Genomic DNA, 26,111 nt, shown 5'->3' on the forward strand with positions numbered 1-26,111 from the left:
GGGGGCGGGGGCGGGGCGGGGCGGGGACAGCGGCAGCGGAGCTCCGGCCTCTCCCTCACGCTCCTCCCGCCGCCGCCGCGGCACCGAGTGGCTCTCTGCCTTCAGCGCTGGTCCCAGCGCGAGGTGTTGCCGTGGGCAGGGGGCTGCGTTGTGCCGCTGGCTCCCCGGGCAGCCCCAGCCCTGCAGGAAGCACCTCGCATCCAAGAGAAGTAAGTGCGGCTCAAGGGCAAGATGTGATTTTTGGGGAGGACAGGGTGGTCGTCCTTTCCAAGAGGCCTTGTTGCATGGTCTTCTCTCACGAGTATCGCTTGAGACTTCGGAGAAGATGGGTCACATCAGCATCATTTTAACAGCTCGACTTTGGCTAGAAATTCCAGAAGAAGCAAGCAAGCGTGCCACTGCTCTCTTTATATGTTTCCTAGGTTAACACAAGAATGGCGGTAAATTCTGTAAAAGTTCAGTGGGTGAGTTTTGTCCCTTGAGTGGAATTCAGGAAAAACCGAAGGCGGAGATTGCTTCCTTGTGTCCCCTCTGTTTCAAAGGATGTACCTTCCCAGAGAGTGGGTATACGGAAAGGTGTTGGCTGTATTAGTGACTTAGGTGTGCCAGCAAGCTGTACTTCTATTTTTCTTGCTACTGTGTTGGTTTTATTTTTTCTGGAAGACACTGATTTTAAGTAGTATTTTGGAACAGGGAAAAACAAAAATCTGTTTGTCATAACCATGTGTTTCTCTCAATGGCTCTCTGTTGCTTTGCAACCCAAAATACAGATGTTTCTTTCGCGTGTTTGTTGTTTTAGGGATCAGCTGTTGTAACGCGTAGGTCGCCATTCATGAAAGTGTATTTCTTTAAGGTACTTCAGGTATAAAATCAGTCAAATGATGGTAGCCATATGCTGAGTTGGAGGTATCTGCTACAATAAATACACAGTTATTGATCAGAAGTATTTTGTCATGGACAGACTGTAGGCGCAGAAGACTGGCAAAGTTTTGATGTTGATACACTATCCGGTAAACAGGCTCCACTGAATAGAGGAATGCTGCTGAAAAGCTGCCAAGAAAAAACCTTTTCTGCATGACCCTGCAAGGCCTCCTTATGGCCTGCTGCGAACTGCCTTCACCTGGTATCTCTGGTTTTCATCACTGTTGGGTCAACTGACTTAAATCACAAAAATACAGAAAAATTAATTATTGAAATAGCTGAATAACACTGGCGATTCAATGAGCTGAATCAGCCTGTGGCAACTGTTTGACAAGCAGCAGAGCCAATACAAAGGGTGGGGAACAGAATTGACCATAGAGTTAGGGGAGAAGAAGGGTAAAGTTTGAATTTGGAAAGAGTGGGATGGGAATGCCTTTTCAGTGACAGTAAACACATCAGCTCAGCTGCAGGTAGAGTTCATGTTCTAAGAGAAAAGGAAAAATATGTAAAGAACCCCAATAGATTCTGAAACACATTTCCTAACAGAAACAACTTCTAAGAGTCCAAACTTCAGCCATCTACTTCAATCAAAAGGGATAACGTTACTTTTAATATAATATGAGAAATGGATTGTTATTTATCCTGGTGTGCGGCTTTTAGATTTTTGTGAAACTTTATTAAAAAGGAGAATATCACTGAAATGTGCTTTAACACACATTTTTTAATAGCTTTAAACACCTCCTTTCGAGGCACTGAAAGTAAGCAGAGTTTTAAACTACTTCATGTTGCTTGTTATTTTAAATTATGTTCCTTGTCATATTGTTCATATGTGAACTATATTCAATTGAGATATGTAAATAATATAACCCTAGGACTTTTTTGAAATTAGAATGTAGATGATAGAAGTAATATATAAATATGTGAAAGTAGCAGAAAATAAAAGGCTACAAGGAAGAATGATAATAAAAGCTTGCAGCTTTGTGCTGAGTTAGGAACATATTGATGTTGAGAAAAGATTGTGTAATTTTCCTGGTTTTTGTACTGTTACAGAGGCTAATATTGCTATGTGGAAAAAGAAATCTGATAATTATAAAGCTACCAAGGATTATTCACAGTGAGAGAGAGAGACCACCTCTTTTTTTTTCTCCCCTCCTCCTTCCCCTGACATCCATTCATTCTGGAGTATTTTTAAGGTGGCTTTCACTGCCTCATCCTCTTGTCGTGGAGGATTTTGCTGTTAAGGAATGTGTATAGTTGTAATTCTCTGAGGATTCACTTACTAGATTGTCACACATGAAGTTTTGATGATGGTTGTGTGATGTGTTTTCTATCTTTAGCAGAAGGCATTCCCCCCCCTCCATTCTGCCCCCTCTCCCTTTTATTTCTGTCTCGGGAGCTGCAGAGGAGAAAGTGAAAATGGAAATGCTTGGTCATCATGCTCTCAGGTTAGGTTACAAAAAAATCAGGATGGAAGCAAAAAGGTTGAGAGAATCAAGCCTTCATCAACTGCAGTGCGCTGATAGAGTATCCCAATTAAATTATTCGTAGAGTTAGCTGTACAGCATGATAGGAAGAGGAAATTTAGGAAAGCTATAATGAAGCAACTGTAGAAAAGCAGCGATGAAATCAGTAATACATTTCTTTCCTTCCCTACCCTGTGAGATAAGTTTCTGTCTACCAAAATGATCTGGCAAAATGCATGTATAGGAAAAATCACTCCACATAGCATTTTCCAAAATGTAGCTGTGAACAGGAACAGATGTTAATGATGCCTAGCAAACATTAAAGCCTCATTTTCGCCTACCTCACCCAACCTGCAGGTATTTAGCCAAGGACCTTAAATATAAGGCCCTCCCTTCTATCAAATTGTAAGTTTTAAAGTTAAGTTTTTGTTATTATACTATATTATACTCAGTGGCCGTTAGCAGAGGTAGGTATGACTACACAAAACAAAGGTAATGATGAAACAGGTCCATCAACTATGATAAGAAATAACCTTTTTTCAGCTGATGATTCTTACAACTGTTCTAACTGGAAACAGCTCTGCCAAACAGCTTAACTACACACATGCACAAGAGTGAACTGCAGCAGCATCTCACTGGTGAGATAATGTCATTTCCTAATACAGGCAAGCTCTCCATCCCTCTGTGAGCTGCCCTAGGGTGATGCCAAAGAGCAGACCCTGGGAGGGAGTCAGCTCTGTCCTGCTGACAGAGGAGGCACCAACAGGGAAAGACACCTCCTGTGCACAGCTGGCTGGTGATCCTGGGAGTGGAGTCTTGGTTTCTCTCACATTCTGTGCCTTTCTACCTTCTGATGTGTTTTGACTATGCCGTGTTTGTTCTAACAGGGGGTTCTTTGTTGCCTGTCTCTCTTCACATAAAAACTTTTGTCTGAGTTAGCAGTGTATGAAATTCAAAAAGTAATGGTCCAGCTTCCCTGCCTACGTCTATTGCCAGTGGCCAAATACTGTAAAATTGGTTGCAAGTTTAGAAGGTATTTTTTTCATAAGCCTATGGAAATGAATTGTTATAGTTCAATTACATTTAAAAGATCCAGTTTGGGTTCTTAGAAAGACTTTTGCCTCTAAGGCAAAACCAACTTCTTAGCAGTGTTGACCTTGTTGTTGAAATCAAAATTATAGAGGTCACTGTGCTCAATACATACTTGTAGTTTGCTGTGCAAAAAACTTCCCTTTGGAAAGGCAGCAATGATGAAGCAGAATACATAAAATTTCCAAAAACATGTTTTGTTGCCTTTGGCTGTAATGTATTCAAGAGTATAAAACTAACCCTTTGAAAGAGAAAGACAGGGTGATTTGTCATTATTTGTTGATTGGAATTTGTGGGCAGTTAATATTCAGAAAGCATTAATGTAGTTGATAATGATTTTTGAAAGTGGTTTTTTTGTAGTATTAACAGGCAGTCATCTGAAACTTGAAAGTGAATTACTGATCTTGTTTACAACATTCAAGTTATTCTGTCAAGAAATGAAAAGGAAAATACTATATGACTTATCCAAACGGCTGTAATAGCACAATTTGCAAATGGATTACTTCAGCACAGAATTAATATATCAATCTGTATGCTGAAATTTGTTAACTTAAACTGTACAGATAATAACAGACTAACAAACATGTCTCAGCAGCCTTACTGGGATTAATCCTAAGAAATACTAGACTCTGACCAGTTTTGTGATCACATTTCTATTTTTCATTTGACCAAGTATAAATCTTGTTATTCATCCAGTTATGGTTTGTGCTGGTTGGCAATATAAGCTCTGCAGAGCATGCAGTTATATACCACTTACTTCTAAATTTATTTTCTACATACAGCACTGTAAATTTTTAGGAATGGTCAGATCTAGTTTGCTGTGAAGCAGTATATTATGGTCTGCTGCAAAGGGAGACAAAAACTGTTTTATTTCACATAGGCAATGTTTGATTTCTTGAATCTAAAACCAGAACATCTTAAACATATGTTCAAGTGCATCGTTAAATTTACTTGGAATCAGTGGGATTTAAAATGTGCTTTACATGTCTCACTGATGATTAAAAGTATGTGCTTACTATGCATTTATGGAAGATAACTATGGAGCGTCTGATCAGCCAAGATCTGAGTATCCTTGTTTTCCATCCGGAGACTGGGTATGTTCCCTCTCAAGGCACACTCAGCTCTTTCAGGGCCACGTGGTGTAAGTATGGTTGTTCTACTGGTTTGAGCAGGATAATTTCTTCCAAGAGAGGAATGTCTCAGGTTGTTTGGTTCCTTTGGTTTGGTTTGTTTTGGTTCTTTAATGCAATACTGTTTATTCAGAAAAAAATTGTATGAATTAATAAATTTTCAGATTACTGTAGAGGCAGTCAGCAGCAGGCACTTCCTTGTGTTTTATTTACAATTCTGCTTTTTCATGTAGTTCTTTACCTCAGGGAGCTGAATGACTGTTTCTCAAGTAGCTGGTTTTCTTTCTAGTGGCTTTTTGGTCGCTAGATGGCTTGGCTACTTGGATAGGCTAACATGAAACAAGGAAGGATCTATGTTCGTGATGTGGCAGCTACTTCATGCATGTTGTCTCACGGTATCCATGAAGAATTTTGTGTTTGCTCTGTCTTCAGTAGAAATAAAGATAAGATATCTTCCATTTACTGCAAAATAAGTGATACATGTGATTTCCTCATTTTTCCCCTTTCACAGTCTAGTCTTTGAAGCCCTACAGAGTTCAAAGATATATATGTATACTTCCTTAAACTACTGGATTAGAAATCACAATTTTTACTAAGGGGTGTGTTGTTTCATGTGTTGGAGGAGGACATTGTTTTCCATATTGCTCTTGCTGTGAATGATATCTTTGATGAGGATGATGTCCTTTTCGATAAAATTGCCTGGTAAAATCATCCTCCTCCTCAGAACTGCATAAATGGATGACTTTAGTTAGTATAATCAAGTTATGAATGTATGACTAACCTGTACTGTACTCTCTGTGAATTGGTAGAAAAATGTAGCCCACACAGAAAATAAACAAAAATTGCCTGTATAAGGAACTGCCTTAGAACACCCTTTAAATGTCTTAGGATGTCTAACAGAAAGCAAAAAAAAAAAAGTTATTAATATCCTAAGAGGAGAAATACTGGCAATGAGAGTTGAGAGTTCTTGCTTAAAAGCAAACCTAAAAGAAATAATACATTCAGTAAACAAAATGATGAAAGTTCTTTAGCATGGAAGGAGGCCTTATTGTTTATGTTGTGATAAGAGATGTGATCCACAAAAACAACGAGCAAAACTGCCTGCAGAGTGCCAAGAATATGTGTTGTTGAGACTCTTTTTTAACATATAAGACAATATTTGAAGAACAGGGAGGGGGATACCGTGGCATGAAGTGAGAACATCAGATCAGGCATTTGCAGTTGTCCTTGAGATAAACAGAGCAATGGGACAGAGCTATCATGGCCCTTTGCCTAACTGGTTAAAAATAAGCACTGTACATGCTTCATATGCATCTCTCCCTTTAATGTGTGGGAGGAGAGAAAAATCCACACAGGAGCAGATGCTCTGTTCTTGTCCTGTTCATGGCACCCTCCCAGGTTCTTATCCCAGTGATGAAAAGGCCTCAGTTTGATTCTTAATCCCTCTATGATGGGAGCCATTCTGTGGATGTAGTTGAGGATTACCTGATTTTTTAAAAAAATTATTTACTCATAATAAAGAAATACATCTTTCATCTCGTGAACCGTAAAAAACCAATTTCTTATTACTTTGGTAAGAATCTTGACAGGATAACAAAAGAGGGTCAAATCTTAATTTGGGTACTCTTCTATGAAACTGATTCACAGCAAGTATACCTGAGTGAGTAAAAGTAACAGAGAAAAGTAAGGGAAGAAAAATTCTTGATTTATTCAACATTACCTTTTTTCTAAGAAAATCAGGGTGGCTTTTTTTCTCCAAAAAAAACCCCTTGATAGTTGTCTAGCATTCTGTTTGTCATTGGGGCTTCCTGTGTTTGGTTTAATTTTTTTCTCAATATTCTTTGCAATCTGACAATGCTGCGTCTAGCTTGAAGATAAAAATTTGCTAACACTTGACTGTATGATTACAATGAAAGTATTTTAGCTAAGTATTCTGAGAGTTTTGAAGTGAGTACTGGTATTTTTTGATGCAGTGTTCCGTGTTTTGGAAAGAGGTCAAGATCAGTTAAAGCATTTGTCTGGCTCACATCACATTACATTCAGATTGCATCTGAAATCTCCAGTTGCTTTGTTTTGCCTTTGGACAGGTGTTCAGAAGGTTAGTGAGGGATGTTAAGGCCATGTTGGGTAGAGGTATGAACACATTGTGGGGCCCATTCTTCCCTTGACTTGAACTAAATCAAGTGAAGCCCCTCTTAAGCCAGAAGTATTGCCACAAAGCAAAATGGGCATGAAAGGATAGTAAACACAGACTGTTTCCTGCAGGCTATTTCCTCATATTCATTCATTTCTTCAATGTATGAGGAACACAGAAGCCAGGTACAGTGACAATAGGAAATTAGAATGGCAGAAAGGGAATGAGGTAGTATCACTGTCCTGCTTCCTCTGCTAAGCAAACACAGATCTCTCTAATTAAATAGTCTGGTTTGAGATAGATGTTACAGGTTTAAAAAAAAATGATAGAGGTTAAATTACTGTGAGGTAAACATTGTATGGTTTCATTTTGGGGTGAATATATATATGCTATATATTGAACTTCAGTAGTATTTTGCTTGCTTTCATAGCAATAAATGTGCATACACAACTATTACGTGGTGCTATTCAATAACTAAATCTAAATTTCTGCAGAAGGCCATGCATTAAAAAAAATTACAAAGTCTTCATTTCAAATATTTTCAGTGTGTCCTTTCCCTTAAGCTACTTTGTCTTTCACAGCCCCTTTCTTACTCATCTCTAAAACATGAATGCTGCTCGTCCTTCCACCTACCAAGTCATGCTGGACCATTGAGGTCCTACAGCTTCTGCTGTCGTCATGATTTAGTGTCCTCAGTGTTAGGTGAATGGTTGGACTCAATTATCTTTTCCCACACAAGTGATTCCATGATACTGTTTCATTTGCTCTGTGATGCAGCTCTACTTCTGTTATCCCCGTGTTTTGGAGCCCTTTAATGTACTCCTTTTTTTGAGGTTTTTGTTGATCTTTGTGCTCGTCTTTCCTTCATGCTTGTGTCAGGATAGAATCCACTGCCTAAGCAGTGTCTCTCATTCCCACTTCTAGACCCCTGCCCTTCCTGAATTCAGAAAAAGTGCTGATATGACAGTGAAGCACTCAGTGAGATAAGTGGTAGACTTCCTGAAACTGTTCTGTGTGCAGTGTCTGTGAGTAGGAGTGACTTGCAGCAACAAATCTGCAGTGTGGAACAGAGCCAAAGAAACCATGAGAAGTGAAAGATGTCCAGGTTACCTAAGCAGATTGGATTGTACGGGGGGAAAGATAGGAATGTATGAGAAATTAAGATAGACTGCTCTTAAAAAGTGCAGGACCATTGTCAGGTGTTCTGTCAGTCCTGATTTCCTATTGTTTTAACTGCGTTCCTTCCCTTCTCAGGCATCTCTTAGGAACTTGGTGATGGTGATGTCAGTTATCTGCTACTACTCTATTAAGATGTTTCTTCCAAAATGATAAGAAGTGATGTCATTCTCATAATAGAATTGTCACTAAGCTTCAGAGTCATTGTAGTGACTTACAGGGCTCAGAATTCCAGCAAAGCCCTTAGTGCAAATGCTGAAAATCTTTATAGTTTGCGTGTCAATGATCATCATAGACTTTGAGATGTATGGAAAAACTGGAGTCTGTTCCATGGAAATTCTGCAAAGTCAGTGAGGAGAAAAAGCTTGGTAATCCATGGGATTGGAAGTGTAGAGTGGGAAACTAGGAGTGTAATTACACGACACAATAAAGTGTAGTATATAAATAATTGATCTAACCACCACTAAGCTATTTCCAGAAGTGAATTGGTGCAGCCACATTAGTTTGGCTCTGAATACATGCTGAGGAAGTCTGGCTGTCTCAGTGACAGGGCACATTGGCCTGAAAGGAATGTGCTAACCTATCTGCACAGCTCTTGGAACCAGGGGCATGCGGGTGTAGAATGTCTGCAGTGTCTGCTCTGACAGACCTGGTGTACAGCCAGCTGGGACCTCTTCACATTGCATACCACCATAGGAGAGATGTGCTGTGAAAGAGCTTGCCTCAGTGAGCCAAGCTAAACGAGTAGTAACAGATGATATAATTTCCTTCTTGGAACATACCATCACAGAGGCAGAACTCTCTTTAAGCCAAGGAACCGTGTTAGTAGAAGAGCATAAGTCATCAACTGATTAGGAATACACTGACTCTAAAAATCAAACAGAATTTCCTGTCTGGGGAGAGACACTTTGAGACTGCCATCTGATAGAGTAGTTAGGAAAGGGACTTTGGTCTGTTTCTGAAGTAAATTAAGTGATACAACTGCAAGTGTGAGAGTTGAGTACTTGCAGTGATTCAGGAGTTCCCCTCTGTTCCTATGTCTCACAATTCGGTTAAAGCATCCGAGTCAACAATAGATCCCACTATTGAATCACCTGGGAAGAGCAGGTTCTGATTATAACCTTGTGGAGTAATATTCTGTTCTTATCTTTCATCTGTCTCTTATCTACATATGTTTTGACTATATTTCAGTTAACACAGCTGAGGTGTGAAAGAAGTGGTTTGTCTGGTAGCCAGAGTTTATAACCTTAAAAATGTGTAGGAAATTAGGCTGCTTCAGTTGGACAGTTAATGAAGCAATTTTGTTTTATTGTGATTCTTTTTAAGTAGCAGTGATAGAAGCAGGGAGCTCTTGGCCAAATTTCTTCTAATAATAGGCCAAACAATGTACATCATTGTTTCAGTAATTCTAGTCATGAGGACCTGAGAACTACTGAATTCAGCCAGAGGAAAAGTCTACCTAACCTAGTAAGCAGGTACAGTAGTTTCACGAATACAAGCCGCACGGAGTATAAGCCGCACTTCCGGTGCCTCGACAATGTTGCTGTCTTTGTCAATAGATAAGCCGCACCCCGAATATTAGCCGCACTTTCGTTTGTAGCGAGAATCCGTGCGCAGCTTTCACAAATTGGCCAATTAGTAACAGGATCGTGGCATAGCGGGGTTTACTGGCTCGGGGCGGGGCCAGGAAGGCTCGGCCCGCTCATGGTTGCCGACGGGGCCGGCCGGGTGGTGCTGCAGCCGCGGCCGCGCTCACTGGCCCCCCTTCTCCCGTCAGCACCGCCTCTCTGCCGCGTTTGCTCGTCCTGCCGGCGGGCCAGCCGCCGCCGCCACTGCGAGGCACGCCGGCCGCCCCACGCCATGTTAGCTCGCCCGGCCGGCAGGGCTGCCGCTGCTGCCAGGCTCTGCCGGCGGGGCGGCCGCCGCCAAGCTCGCCGGCCGCCCCCTCCCGTCTGCACCGCCACCGCGTTTGCTCGCCCTGGCCGGCACTGCAGGCCCCCGCACCGCCGGGCTCCCCCACGCTGCTGGCCCCGATTCTGCTGGGCTTCCCCCGCTGCCAGGCACCTCCACCCGCCGGGCTTCCTGCTTCTGCCATGCTCCCCTGCACTGCTAGCCCCAGTTCTCCTGGGTTCCCCCGCCCTGCTGACCTGGGCTCTGCCGCCCCCCCTGCCCCACCCTGCTGGCTCAGGCTCAGCCGCCCGCCCCCACACTGCTGGCCCTGCCTCTGCCAGGCTTTCCCACCTCAGCCGGGGCCGGCCGGGCTCCAGCTTGGCTTGGGGCTGCCGCGGGCTCTCACTTCCGTGTTGGCAGCTTTTAGAATATTGTTCATGTATTAGCCGCCCTCGAATATTAGCCGCACTTCCGGGTTTCCACCAAACTTTTGGTCAAATTGGTGCGGCTTGTATTCGTGAAATTACTGTACTTATGAAAAAAATGTCCGGAGGCAGTCATGCTTACAGTGATTTTTCCATCATGCTCTTCAGGCCTTCAGTGACTAGGAAATTGTTTTGTTTAACAGTTACTGCTGACCTACTGAATAGAACTGCTGAATCAATGAAGTCATGGTTTTTCTGATCCATGTACAGTTTGTGCCTCACAATATCCAATGAAAGTAAGTTTAGTTTATTATTACGAAAAGAAAAGCATGTCTTCCAATATTTGTATTGTGAAAACTAGTGAGTAACTATTACCAGGTCACCTTTTGAATAAAGTTCATTACTTGATACATCACTCTCATATTCTCTCGATATTTTTCTAGTACCTTTTGATAACCTTTCTGATAATGGAATTACTAAAGCTGCAAATAGTATTTATAATGTGTTTGTGGCCTGAGTGTTTACAGGGCAGATTTTTCATATTTTCTCTGTTAATTTTACAATAAAACCCAGATATGTTTGTTCCTTTAGCAAGGTATGTTTGTTCCTAAGCACCAGATGTTTTCAGATTTCTTTCCTGATGATACTAATACCCCATATATATACATATATGTGTATTTTCTCTTTCCTTCCTGATGTGCATTGCATTTAATGACAATGAATAGCCTCTGGCATTGTATCACCCATTCAGTATTGAACTACCTCCAAAGCTCTTCATAGCCAGCCCTAGATTTCCTCAGCCTAATAGTTTTGTGTCATTGATTTTTTCCTTTGTTTTACTATGTGTGTTCCTTTTCACATTGTTTATGAATATATTGAAAGCCCACATCTGTCAGCTGAGCCTAGGTCAGTGAATCCTGAAAAAGTATACAAGCAATATAAAATTCAACTTATAAAAATAAATCAACCTTTTTACTTCTTACTAAAATGAATTTTGCCATTTTGGTTTTATTATTTATTTATTACATAATTAGATGTATTTTTAATTTGTTTTCACAAGGCAGTTCTGCTTTTCAAAGCACTTACAGGGTAGTGGAAGTAGAAGACAATAGAAATTCACTGCTTTCTGATAACTGAAATATCACACATGTTGACGTTAATGACTAACATTTTTATTTCATACTTCACTGTATGGGATTTTAGCACATACGGACTATTGAGGGTGAATGTCAGGAAAGAACTGCATAAAGGAAACTGTTCCTTTTGTTTCTTTAATGTTAGCATGTAAAGATTGTCTTTGACTGTCTACAATCTCCTATTGGCTTAATCCACTATACTTACTTATTAAGCTATGAATACCTGCAAATCCTTTAAAGGATTAACTGTATCTGCCTGCTAAGCTGTCCAAGGCAGTTAAAAATAACTGCAGGCTGATTCTACTGACACACTAAAAATTGGACCTGCTCTACATTTTATGTTGTATTTGCTGCTGCTTTGACAGATGTGGTACAGTCTGGAGGTACTTAAACCTCTACGAAGTTGGGTTGACCAAGAGCTCTCAACACCCCAGTTCTGACTAGCAGCTGTTTTTCCTTACAGCCCACAGAGGATCAGCATTTGCTTTGTCTCATGAAAAATGCTAATGACCAAGAACATACAAGGTGGAAAAAGAAATCCTGCTTAATATCAGTTCACTAAATAAAGGTGTCCTCTGAAGAAAAGGCTTTGATTTATGCAAGTGGTCTGCAGTGCAGTCCTTTTTGTTTGATTTTTTTTTTCTAGCTGTACTCACTGACTTCAGAAAATGTCTCTTTTCCAGATTTACAAAATTTTAATATTCTAATACAGTACAAGCATGTATGCTGGATGCTGCTAGGTATTGTTAGGAAGGCAGCCAAACATAGGGGATTCATCACAGTGGAAGCCTTACAGGGAATGCACAGTTTCTCTCGATGGGCCAGAGAGTGCATGAGACAGCAGCACATTAAAATGTGTACTGACTACCTCTATTCCTGGCTGTAAAAGAAGAAGAGTTGAATTTCACCACCTTTCTTGATCAAGGAAACTTAAATAGTGCAGTATATAAAATGGAAACTTTGAGACAAGATTTTGCACTTTGCATTGTCTTTTGCCAGATATTTTCTTTCGGAAGTCTTGTACTGATACAACAGAAATTTCTGGCTTCAAAAAGATACCATAACTGCTGGTGTTTTCTTTCTGTCAGAGGACGTTGATTCTCTGCTACAGTGATTCCTACCTTCATTAACAGATTGTTTTGGTTCCTGCCCAAAAAAAGCAGATGTTCAAGTGCACATAACAGCTGAAACTGGTTCTCACACAAGAGCAGAAGGAATGTAACATGGCATAAAGTTATTTTCCCCCCCAAGTGATAAGTATCAGGCCAATACTTAGCTGGGTGCATGAAACCTGCATTTGTTTAAAGCTAAAGGGGGAATACTAAAAACCAGCTTCGGTGAGATGCAGGTACTCACAAGGGACAAATCTGTTAGCATCCCTTGTAGTGAGCTCCTGACTGTAAAACAATATATGAATATTGAAAAATATGAACTTGGGGTTTGCCAGCTACCCTATCTGAGTGTAAAGTACTAGAATTCTTTAACTTAGCTAGTTCAACAGCTAAATAGTTGCTGATTAATTACTTAATTATTATGCTATTTGGCAATAGGAGGCCTATAGATTTTCCTGTTCTTCTAAATACACAAGCAAACAGCACAACCCAAGCTGAAGGTTCTAGCTCAGACACAATAAGCAATATAACTGCATTAACATTACTATCTGCTAATTTATGTCTAAAATATGGGTTAAAAATTGTGATGAGACAACTCCTTACTGAGCTATATCAGGAAATCACATTATGCTTTTACCATTTCTAGCTAAGGGAAGTCAACAAAAACTTGGGAGAGTTATACGTTAACCCCTTGTTCCAGTCAATGTCTGCCTGTGTGTGCCCGAGGAAGTGCCATGGGTGAGCAGATAAGTTACTTGTGGTACTTCAGTGTTATTGCAGAATTTCTACAGTGGCCTGTATTGCACTACTCAAGCAACAGATGACACAGACATACCAGGTAGATCGTATGGTTCTATTTATTTCAATACTAATTTTTCTAATTAGGCGTATATTCCTTAATGTTTGGTTTTATCTGAACTTCAGCACAAACTGTCAAGTTAAATTTTACTCAGTATGTATTTTTGGAGGGAGAAAATGGACTTGTACAAAATGCAGTTCCTCACATAAACTATTTAGTATTTTCTTGTGAAGAGAAAGTAGCATTCTTGTGTTTTAAAAGAGAAATCTTGTGCAACCCAAGCTTGTCAAATTTTTGCCAGAAACTTGCTGGCTGCCTGCCAGCTCTCTACCCATGCGCTTGGCAGGTGGCCCAGCCTTCCAAGAGCTGTAGCTGCCTCTGTGTCAGGGCTGGCAGCACCTGCAGGGCTGCAGGTCCCTGAGCAGGTGTCCAGATGGACTCCCTCCCAAAGGGTCACTGTCACCCTGAGGTGACGCGCTGTGCCTACTGCCTCCAGCAGGGCTACAAGCTAAGGAACTTCCAGACTTGGAAATGTTTTATCTTGTGCCAGCTTTTAGTAGTTCTTTAAGAAATTGTTTCATAAGTGGACATCCTATTTCTGTCTCTATTTGTACCTGAAAACAGGGATGGATGCCTTTAACACCTCACTTTGTAGCAGTCCCGCTTCTGGAGAAGGTTCATGAAGAAATGACACAAGCTGCAACAGCATGTGTAGAGGAATGTTGCTTTTTAAGTTGGAATTTGCCTTCTGACATTAGCATTAGGTTTTGTTGAGGTTTTCTGCTTTCCTTTTATCTTAATAATCTTGTATTTCCCCTGCTTTCTTTCTTACTTGAGATTCAATCAGACATCAGCAATATCCTGTGGACTAACATGCAATTTTTTGATCAGTTAAATATTCATGGTAGTTGATACAACCTTGGTATTAATAATGTATTGTGAAAGAACTGTAAGAATAAATAGAAGCTGATAAGCTTTATGTTGATCTGTACATGGTTGTTGACCTTAGTATTTTTATCCTATCTTTTTAGCGCTAAGAAAAGTGCAATTTAAGAGCATGGAGCATTCTGGGGTGTGTAACTCTGTATAAAAGTAAGTGCCAGCTCAGGTTAATGAATAGTAAAACTGCACAAAGCAATTTTCTTCCTTTTCCTGATTATTCTTTAATATTTTGCCACATTTTTAATAGCTTTCTAGAAAACTTGTCTTTCCTAATGAAGCTCTACTCCAAAAATAAATCAATTCCACAATAATAGGCAGGGTTGGAGAAGAATTATTTTCTCTGCTCCAGCTATTGCTTGTAAATTGCTACTAGATGCCATGTAAATAAATAAATAAATTTCAACTTTATTGAAGCTAAACAAAGATACTGAAAGACACATGTGAATGTAATGAAGGAACTGTGATACACCAGATATTTCATAGACTGTTGTCTGGAGATTATACCTTTTTTTATGAGGTATGCCCTCAAAAAATGTAATGAAGAATTTTTAATTAACTTAATACAGTAAAGCATAAGAAAATCGTGTAATTAATTTGGCAAATAGAAACAGTGGTAGATGACATTTTGATAAGATTTCTCTAACTTAGTAATTTTTTCAGCAAATTTGCTTAGTGGTTTTACTTCAAACCTTGCACCACTGAAGGCAGTAAGTCAGTTCTTGAAGTTCCTAGTGGGGTAGAGTAACAGTTTAAGAGTCTAGGTAGATATTATTTTGGCTTATAGAATGTTGCCTCACAGTGCAAGAAGTGAATGACTAAACGCTGCCTTATTTATGGAACCAATGGGCTGTCAAAATTGGTACAAAAGGTGGAATCACTGTAAAAATAAAAAAAAATTCCTCTTCTGTTTCTTGGTTAGTACAGTATGTTGGAGTGGAGGTTAGCCTTGTGTGTTTTGCAGATGCTTCCAAGTAGCTGCCCAAAATGAAACCAAGCTCAATTGATTTGCCCCTGTGCTACTGCAGCTTTATGTGTATTGAAAGCATTGGGGGTTGTTAATAATAACATTAGAATGAAATAGGAAAAAAATCGTACACACTGTTTATTGCTGACATGATGACAAGTAGTTTCTCTTTGGTTTTATTACTCTCTTGCACTAGCCAATATAAAAAATTTTCCAACATGTTTTTCACAACACTTACAGGTTACCAATAACTGCCTAACTCCATTTCTGCTTACAAACTTAATAACAACATGCATACATAAAGTAGACTATGATGGTCAGTCACATCTTCAGCTACATCCTGGCATAGCTCCAACAGCATAGCTGCTGACTTCATGAGGATTTGGATACAAACTTAAAGTTAAGCCCAGGCTTAACTGCTTTGTCAATCTGTTTCTCTCTCCCTGCCTCCTCCTGCTGTTACTACCATATAACATCTATGAGATTTAGCTCATGCTGACATATGAATGAATGTTCAGGTATTTCTGTACACCCTTTGTACACAAAGCTATGATTGATTTACTCTTGTTTCAAGCCTGAGGAACAGACTGATCCACTATGACTTTCAGAGTGGTGTGAGCATATGTTTGTGTCTTTATCTGTTCTCTAAGGCCATGGGTGGGCCTCTCATCAACCAAAACTTCTCTAAGAAGGGGACTGCATTTCAGAATAAAATATGCTCTGGGATTCTGTGCCAAAACTCGTGCTTTTTGTAGCAGTTGTAAATTAAGTCCTCTTATTTTTTTGTTTTTGATTTAAATTATTTAGAGGTAATAACTTTGTAAACATTTTTTTCATTGTATTTAAAAACACTACATCAGTAATAGTAGCAAAAATTTATAAAGTAAGTTGTATAACTACTATTATATATAATCTCACATACAAAACAAAAGTTACTACACAAAGGAAGGTATAATAAAATTATGACTGTAGGCAGTGGCTTTCATGAAGAGTGTAAGTTTTTCAAATACTTAATAAACTAAGAGATTTTGCCAGAAGTGTAACCTTGTGTTTATGTGATTTATGTGCATTCTTCCCCCAAAATAGCATTCAGCTACAATAAGGTTTAGTTGGGCATTTATACATGACCACATTAATGAATGTGATATTTGACTGTCTAGAGAGCTGTGGATATATTTAAACAAAAGGTTTTATAACTGCTTTAATTATTGTGATAAATCAGAGCTAAGGAGCAATATTGTCATAAATTATAGAGAAAAAATATTTTAAGCACATATTTCCTTAAATTTTATGTCCTAAAAAGTTGGACAGCATTTCTGTGTATCTCTTCATAGTTTAGTATTTGCTAGATGTATTGTTGTTTCCCCTGGCATATGTGTTCTGTAAGGCAAGGCACAACAGAATCAAGAAATAAACATCTGACCATGTCACAAATCCAATTAACTCTGACAAGGGCTAGTAAAGTCGAGTGAATAACAAAGCACTGCTGTCTGGAAGCAGCTTTGCAGGCAGTAGGACACTAGCTGGATGAAGCAAAAGTACTTCAGGCAGCTGAATTTTCTGCCTCCACTAAGACCATTTTATACCCCGGCGAGGTCACAGCGCTATAGCATTTTCAAGTGCCAGATCGCATCTCTTCACTGTTTGTAAGCGGCAGGGAGGAGGAGGAGGAGGGAAGCATTCCCCTCACAGAATGTAAAATATGTGCTAATGTCATTACGAGGTAATGCAGCAATGCAGAAACTGCAGTTACCATTGCACAGCCTCTCCTCAGCCACCACCACAGGATTGGGTTATCATAGAAACCTCCGAAAGATTTCAGTGTGACAATCCTCAGGCAGAAATCGTGGTGGTTTTCTAATCCCAAGGCCTGTGCATGTTTAAAGTAGCTCTCCTTTTTCTAGCTCTTGACACATGTAGCTACCCTGTGTCCCATTTAATGAAACTGAATTATTAAGTGATTGCTTCACTGGTCTGCTGTGTTCATCCGTGCTTGAGACTAGAAATGTGGGGGAATTTCTCATCTGGAGTACAGGAGTATCAATCTAGAGACATTACTTTGGCAAAGTTATTTTGGGTTTATCTTGAGAGGAGACACCACTCCCTGCCTGTCTGACTGGAAATTTAAATTCTTCACTGCATGTTTCCAGATAGAATGGAAATACATGCTCTCTTTATCTGTGTAACCCAAACGACACACTGTTACTCTTGGAATCTTTTCTTGCTTTAACCTATTTCCCTGTCATGCAGTATCCTTAGGTAAAATGCTTTCCACTTACACTGCAGTAAGGGAAAGAATCTTAGACCCATATACAATACTCAGTATTTTTACTGTTAATTGTCAACATTATTTGCAACTCCTAATAGCCTGCTTTGTCAGCTTTAACATGGGTTAGAAAAGAGAAACAAACAGATATTCTCAACTTTGGGATGGAGGAAGGAATATTCCTTAGGAAACAATAGGAGAATTGGAGTTAGCTCATAACTCACAGCTAGTTTGCAGCTGAAATTTCCCAGCACTTTTCTAATATTTCTATTTAATTGAAACTAAAATTACATTAACTTCAGCAAAATTTTCCAAAGGGAGATTTCTTTAGTTTAGAATGAGATTTCTGGGTTCTAGAAACCAGAAACAAATACACACAATGACTCAGTGATTAGGTTATTAAATTACTAGATTTAGAGCAGGAAACTGAAACTGTTTCCCGTCTTCTAATTCTACATGTTTCTATGCACTGCATCTTTTGAATCTTTCACCTCCTGCAACTTGAAAAAAAATTTGTTAATCTTGGAGTTGGTCCCAATTTTACTGATCCTGAGAATTTACTATCATATCTCATGGGGTGGGATGGGTAAATTGAAGTGTCAAGATGGTCTCTGAAATCAGAAAAAGGAGCAATGAAAGAATAAAAATATTCTGGATTGCTTCTACAGAAAATTAAAAATTAAACATGTCACCATACTTGTACTTTTTTCTAACTGCATTGAAACTTGATCTTGCTACAACTTTGGACACAAATAGAATTTAGCAAATGGAGATAAGCTGCAGAAGCAGCACAGGCATATGCTGACATACGATTACCATATGTCAGTCCACAGTGATTCTCAAGCTCCTGAGACATGTTTTGTTCTTTAAATAGTTTTCCATCTTTTTAACATTTTGGAGCACATTGACTTTTCATTATGCTTTTTTCCTCCTTCCTTTGAAGCCACATGCATTTACAACTGACTTAGATTAAGCAGGAAGGACAGATAGAAAAAAGCTAAAATAGCTTTCAGAAATTACTACACAGTAAAATATATTTGGAACTTCAAGGGTCAACATAAACTATTGAAATAAAATAAAGTTTACATTAATCTTTATAAATAAAGAAAATATATGGGTTAGGATTTTTGTCCTGCATTCATCCAGGATCACATGCAGTATTTTGTTCCTGGGATGTAACACAGCAAGTTAAAAATTAATTTAAAAAGCAACAAAACCCCCTTTGTATTTAATAATGTATCATTAAAACCTGAGGTTTTGAATTGAACTGGAGACTGTCTGAGTTAGAACTTCACAGACTCACAGAGAAAACAGTAGCTGCCAACAGGGTATTTCCTGTTGCTTTTCACAACAAACAAACAAAAAAGGGATATTTCTGTATGATCTGTAGATGTGCGGCATGAAGGCATTTAGATGCAATTTAGGCTTTTTCACAGATAACAGGCAAATAATAGATAACACCCCCTTCTATTTCTTAAAAAACTAACTCCATCACTATAGACAACATCTTTCAACAAATTGTGTGGAAGTCTTATGTTTTTAAGTTCCTAAACATTTTGGAGGAAAAAAATACTTCATATTTACTCAAATGCCTGTAAGAGCTTAAAAAAATAAGGAAAAGCAATGAGAACATACATAAAAATTCTACTGCACACTCTTAAGGTAGAAAAACTGTACTGAACACATTTTTTGGTTTTCACAACATCTCATATAGGCTTTATCAGCTAAATAATTAATTTCTTTAGTGAAAAAATTGCTTTAGACTTCTCAAGAGAGAAATAATCTATTTCTGAATGTCTGGAGAAATGCTGAGAATAATAACAACAACAAACAAGTCATTAGTAAGAATTTACTTTTTCAGTGCCTGGAGACATAACATAATTTCCTAATAAGCTTCAGCCTCCTAACTGTTGCAAACCAAAGACATCCATTATTAGACTTTCTTACTAAGCGTGCATATCAGCTTGGGCCAGCACAAGAAGAATTCTTAAGGCTGGACTGAAAGAACCAATGTTTCCTCAAAGTCTCTGATTCAACACAGGTACATTTGCTTTCTAGTTCTGTGTCTTAAATGGGTCAAAGCTCTGCAGTGTTGAAGGGCGTAAAGTAGTGCTTAACACATTGGACATAAACACGTATGTCATGCAGACATCCTCCTGTTAGGAATAAATCAATTCCTGCTTGCACTAAAAGGCACTGATGTAATCACAAAATGTTTTAGAGACTTCTTACTCCTAACTGGATAACACTGGAAATTTTACCCCTGTGCAAATTATGGATTGGGTTTTAGTATACTTTTGTTGAAATAAAGGTACTACTGCCAATTTGACAGTTGACATGGAGACCAAAGTTCTGTAAGATTTGTGCTGGCCTTCTTTACAGGAAGGTAAACAACCCAAAATGCATGGTGATATGTGAATAGTTCTTCTCCCACAACCTTTTTTGATTGCCAGAGTAATTGTAATTGGGTGGGCAGATTTCTTCTGGATGACGCCATAAGAGAAAAATTAAGAAGATTATACAAAACCATATTTTGTCTCTTCTCCTAGGAAAGCCTTACATGGCACAATTTGGATGATCTCTGGGCTTAAACCCATTACCAGAGAAAGATAATAATGCTCTTGTGAGAGCCAAATGAAGGGACAACACATAATACTATATACAAGGAAAATCAGAGATCTTGAACGAGCCAAGAGGAGATACATGTCAGAGTTATTTACCAGGTACTGTAATATGAAGAAAACCAGAGCACCTCTTCTCAAAAGGGAATTACAGAAATTTATTGATGATATCTTGGCATCATTCCTCTAAATCCCTTATGCTCCAGACTTCCTTGCTTCTCAGTGGTATCCCATTGCTCTCAGAAGTTTTGCACCCACTTGTTCTTTCCACATCCCAACATCCTGTCTAAGCTTGTCTCCTAGGCTCAGCATCTCTGACTGTTAACAAAGCTGTCACAGTGGTGAACACTGTCAGAAAGAAGATATCCTGTCTCTTTTTCTTTGTTTATGAAAACAAGGGGTAAGAAGGGTGTACTCAAGGTGTTTTCCTGGCACTGTTACAGTGCCTGGAGGGCAAAGGCTATTCCTCCGCCCCTGCGCCACCAAGCAATCCATGTTCCAGTAACAGAGTAAAGAGCAGGATATCAAACAAGTAAAACAGTGTCACTTAGAAACTAGAGGAGTGAGAAAAGAGGGCTTCCTTCTGCCTGTGAAGTTTTTATGTACATAGCGGAGACTGGTGTGAAACATATCTATGTACAACAGATGAAAGGGGAACTTGGTGCTTCTTAGAGGTTTCGTGGTCGAGGAAGTTTTGTGAGAGAGCTTTTTTTCAGGGAGTTTCAAAATAGGTGATGATGTTGTGCAGTACTGGGACAATTCCCACCAGATGCAAAATTACTTCTGTGTGAGAATATATTGAGCTGTGAGGAACCTCAGCCCCTACAGCTTACAGCTGGCAATCTGCTCCTGCTGCTCTGAATGACTTGCTAAAGGAAGCACAGCCTCTGCTGGTTTATTCACTGAGCACAGTCAGAACAAATACATGTGATGCACAATAATTTTCCAGGAAAATATATTCCATAGCACTCTGAAAGTAAAAACACTGTATTTAAATGAGATTCACAGCAGCATGTTTTATTGACTTTGAAAGACAGACTCAGAGAAAGAGGATTACCAAGCTGAGAGTAATAGCTACATTCAACATACTTATGATAGTTTATGTTGTAAACAAGACTTCCACAGGCCCAGCAGAAAAGTACTTGGGCCTCTTGGTTGACAGCCAGCTGAACATGAGCCAACAGTGTTCCCAGGTGGCCAAGAAGGCTAATGGCATCCTGGCCTGTAAAAGAAATAGTGGCCAGCAGGACCAAGGCAGTGATTGTCCCCCTGCACTTGGCACCTCAAGTTCTGTCTTAGTCTTTGGCCCCTCACTGGAAGAAAGACATTGAGGTGCTGCAGCGTATCTAGAGAAAGGCAACAAAGCTGATGAAGGGTCTGAAGCACAAGTCCTATGAGCAGCAGAGGAAGAAGCTGGGGCTGTTCAGCCTGGAGGAAAGGAGGCTCAGGGGGGACCTTATTACACTCTGCAACCGCCTGAAAGGAGGCTCTAGCCAGGTGGAGGTCAGCCTCTTCTCCCAGGCAGACAGTGACAGGGCAAGAGAAAATGCCCCAAGCTGTACCAGGAGAGGTTCAGATTGGACATTAGAAAGAATTTTTTCAGCGAAAAGGGTTGTCAAGCATTGGAACAAGCTGTCGCTCCAGGTGCTGGAGTGTTCCTGGAAGTGTTCAAGAAATGATTGGATGTGGCACTAAGTTTAGTTACATAGTGGTGTTTGGCCATAGGTTGATCTTGGAGGTCTTTTCCAACCTAAATGACTCTTATGATCATTACATATTTAAACATGCCTTGCTTTATTGTACAGTGCCACCTAGGGGGTAAAGGCTTTTAAATTAGAGTGGCAAAGGAGAGGGAGCTTTATTAGTAACATAGAAAGCATTTCCTCTTTTAAATTCTCTTTTGAATATATTAGGCAAACAAAGTGCTGCTGAGAATTTCATTCTGTGGAATCTGGCAAAAGAACTGTAATTTTCACAGGTCCCTTTGGAGTTGGCCATACTCTTTTCTCTCTTCCATAGCATAGCAGTCATTGGGGATGCCACAAATCCCAATTTTCTCCTGTGCTAGTCTTGCTGCTATGATCAGTGGAGAGTTTATCTACATCTCATTACAGCTGTAAGGCTGTATTGCTGTGTTTGTGTCTCCAAGGACTTGAAATAGAGCCTTGAAAAGTTTGCTTTTTGAGGCCAAAAGCAGAGATAAAACCCTGGTCTACTTCTACTTAATGTAGTCTGCTAAAGGAAGGTAGTGTGCAAGGCAGGAATGAGATGCTGAGACTACTCTACTACTCTGTCCAAGAGCAGATAGGTTTCATTCCTCCTGAAACTTCCCCCACTTTCCTTGAAATTACAAATTAAAGTTGGCTTCTTTGTGCTTCTAATGATTTAGCTTAGAAATGGGCAAAAGAAACCTAGCAAAACTGCCCACCTCTGTACCATGTTTATTTTCTTCAGAATGAGATTTGTTTTAAAAGCCTGAATTGTGGTAATTTCTTTCCTGAAAAAACAAAACTACAGGAGTGGTAATATTTTAGGAGTGTGGGGGGGTTGTTTCTTTTTTTTCTTCCCTCCCACTTTTTTATTCTCTCAAATGATTTTATTCTGTATTTTCCACAGCAGATGGCGTGCCTGCCTCCCTGGGACCATTGATCCCAAGCAAAATGCAATTGATACAAGAAACTTGTATAATATGGAAACAATTACGCAATATAAGAAACAATTATGCAAGAAACCTGCTCCTCTTTCCTTAGAGGAAAGTAGTGATCCTACCATGATATTTTTATAGGAAAAATGTCAACACTTTTGATTGTTTGAATTGTAATAAAGGACAGGTCTCTTCCTTTCCTTCGGTAACCTCCACACACATAAGCAACTGAGTATTAATAAGAAGAGATTTTATTTGTGTTAAATTCCTTTTTAAAATAATCCATACTGGAAAAAAAGGCTAGCTGATAAAAATTGCTTTGTCTGTCCCCTAGAAATGGAAAAAGGAACTACAAGCCACAGACATGGCAAAATGATGATGGAAGTTATACCAAAGCTTGCTGTAAGTACCCCTCAGGTAAACAAGTCCTGTGGTAAAATCACGGCATGATGGATAAAGTAAACTCTTACTACTGTTCTCTAGATGTCATGATGTGGAAGAGGAGCAGCTGGATACCAGGGATGCCAGACTTGGAGCTAAACAGGTTTTGACATGATTGCTACAGAAAAGCTACAGTAGGGCACGGCTAATTCACCGTGGTGCCCATCCTGATGTGACATGCTCTAGAGCAAGCAGGCTCCTGCTCAGGCACTGGCAATAAACATGGACCAAGCCTGGGAAACAGGGACACTGACATCCACATAAAGTCATTGGCCATTCTGGCTTGGTCACTCAACATAGATTTTTGGCAACTTCCTTATTTTGATAAAATCAGAAAGAACATGCAGTTACACTTGTAACACAATGCTCTTCCCTTTATAGGTTTTATTTCTTACCAAAACAGTATGGTTTTAACATATATATGTACATATAAATAAACAGAATGGCAACATAAATAAATAAATAATTACACTGTTACATATATACACATTAGAAGAACTTGCTATTGCAACTTAACTTGCAGATATTTGCAAATACATACAGGTCTTGTCCAACAGCTCTTTCTTACAAAAGAAGATAAATTCAGAGACTTGGAATAAGATATTTAAGAATAAGGATTGTGTGATTCTCTCATATATACATGTCTAAAAGAAAGCCTGAAAATCAGAGTTGAGTGAAGATGAACTGGAGAAGTGGTGATTAACAGTAAGTTATTAGACATAATTTGGAATATTCAGAACTTAAATTACAAAATAGAATCATCCTGCTCTTCACATTCCTGAAATAATCCTGTTCTTTTTCAGAATCCTTCATGTTACAGGGCCTGGCTCATTAAAAGGTGTGATTTAAAGGTGTTCAGAGCTGGTGTGTGTTAGAGTCTGTTTCTTGCCAACTGTATCCCTATGTTAAATCTTTCCTTACCTATAAACATGACCTCTCTGAGGGGCCTGACAGCAGTTAGAGAGAACACTGTCACTGGAGACCATTGCAAGAAGAAGACTGCAAAGAAATCCTGCTTCCACTAAATCCCTGTAGCTGTTGACTTCCCCAAGGACAACTTTCCTCCATAAACCTTTCTCTAAGGTGCAAGAGGCATACCATAGATGCAGACCTATGTGTGAGACACTCTGCGCTGTCTTGACAAGTGTAGTCTGCTGGCAATGAGGCAAAAACCGTACAAGCTAAAATCTCTTAATCAGAACTGAGTGTATCTACGCTTGCTGTCACAAGTAGAAAAACAAGGTGATGTTTAACAGGAATAAATTAGGAGGGATTGGGGAAAGGGGGAAATCTTGGAAAACCACATCTGGAGAAATAATAGAAGACACAGAAGAAGCACACAGTGCATGTTGATAACGGCCACTAAGGGTGACTGTCCCTGTGTCTCTGGAGATTGACTCTGAGGAACAGAGACACAAGGAGCCTTTTGGTGTTTGAAGGGGACACCTTTGGAGTGCCTTCTAACTTTATCCCACTTCCTGTTGTAAATATAACTGTGAGGGTTCAAAAGAGAACCCCCTACCTGACTCTTCTGCACTCATCTGCAGAGTTCATGCCCAAGAGTCAGAACATGTGGCTGCTGATCCTACCAAGATGCATTGAAGCAAAGGTGAATGCTTAAATACTATGTATAGCAGATCTAAGTAATCACAGAATCACAGAATCCATTAGATTGGAAAAGCCCTCTGAGATCATGAAGTCCAGCCTATGACTGAACACCACCATGTGAACCAGACCATGGCACTAAGTGCCATGTCCAGTCTTTTCTTAAACACTTCCAGGGACAACAACTCCATCACCTCCCTGAGCAATCCATTCTAATGTTTAATTGCTCTTTCCATGGAGAAATTCCTCCAGATGCCCAACCTCCCCTGGGACAGCTTCAGGCTAGTCCTGTCACAAGTTGCCAAGGAGAAGAGTCTGATCTCCACTTCACTACACCCTCTTTTCAGGCAATTGTAGAGAGTAATAAGCTCACTCCTGAGCCTCCTTTTCTCCAACAACCCTGGCTCCCTTGGCTGCTCGTGTTATCCTCTAGACCCTTCATCATCTTCACTGACCTTTGCTGGACCCACTCCACCCCTTTATGCCTTTCTGGAATGGAGCAGCCTGGAACTGAACACAAACACTTAGGAATCTTTTAATATTCATGACTGTGCCAGGGCCATTTATCCCATGCCTGTTACTTTAATGAGAAATACATTTAATGAGAAATACGACCATTACAAAGGCTAGTTGGGGTCTTCAGTGTGATGAGGGTTTTTTCCCCCTGCTCAGGCTTCGGGTGTCCAGTGCCCAAACAGCCACTTAGGAAGGAATGCGGATGCAGGCACCGAACCTGCACTGGGCACTTATTGCTATCAATGAGTACGGGGAGAAGCACCTTAAGAACACTTCAGAAAGTCTGCCTGATAATCCACATCGACAAGAGAATATATTGAATGGAAGCCTCCAGGTCACTGCTATTGCTCCCGAGGGGTCACAGAATGGGTCAGGTTGGAGGGGACCACAGTGGGTCAGCTGGCCCAACCTCCCTGCTCAAGCAAGGCCTTCCCAGGATTGGAACAGGATTGTATCCAAGGGGCTCTTGAATATCCCCGGTGCTGGAGAATCCTCCACCTCTCTGGAAAATCTGTTCCAGTGCTCAGTCACCTGCACAATAAAGAAGTTCATCTTCATGTTCAGGAGAAATTTCCCATGGATGAGTTTCTGCCCGTTGCCTCTTGTTCCATTGCCTGGCATGACCAAGCAGAGCCTGACTCCATCCTCTAAGCACCACACCTTTAGATATTTACATACATTTGATAAGAGCCGCCACCTCTGACGGGGCAGAAAGGACAAAACCCGTTCTAGAAGCCGGCAGCAGCCAGCGCGCTCCGTGCCGCGGGAGGACCGGGCGCTGCCGCACCCCCGGCCCTCACACACCAACATGGCGGCCCCACCTCGCTCCCCTCTCCC

The 26,111-nt window shown here is 40.1% G+C and overlaps 1 long non-coding RNA gene across 1 annotated transcript; it reads left to right on the forward strand.

Moving 5' to 3' along the window:
* The first annotated feature begins 36 nt into the window (after positions 1-36).
* Positions 37-26,087, forward strand: LOC117003123. The gene is made up of 4 exons (XR_004419462.1): positions 37-209; positions 19,997-20,170; positions 23,047-23,114; positions 23,196-26,087. It is a non-coding gene; the product is annotated as an uncharacterized LOC117003123 (long non-coding RNA).
* The last annotated feature ends 24 nt before the right edge of the window (positions 26,088-26,111 follow it).

Source organism: Catharus ustulatus, chromosome 1, assembly GCF_009819885.2.
Source record: "Catharus ustulatus isolate bCatUst1 chromosome 1, bCatUst1.pri.v2, whole genome shotgun sequence".
Taxonomy (NCBI): Eukaryota; Metazoa; Chordata; class Aves; order Passeriformes; family Turdidae; genus Catharus; species Catharus ustulatus.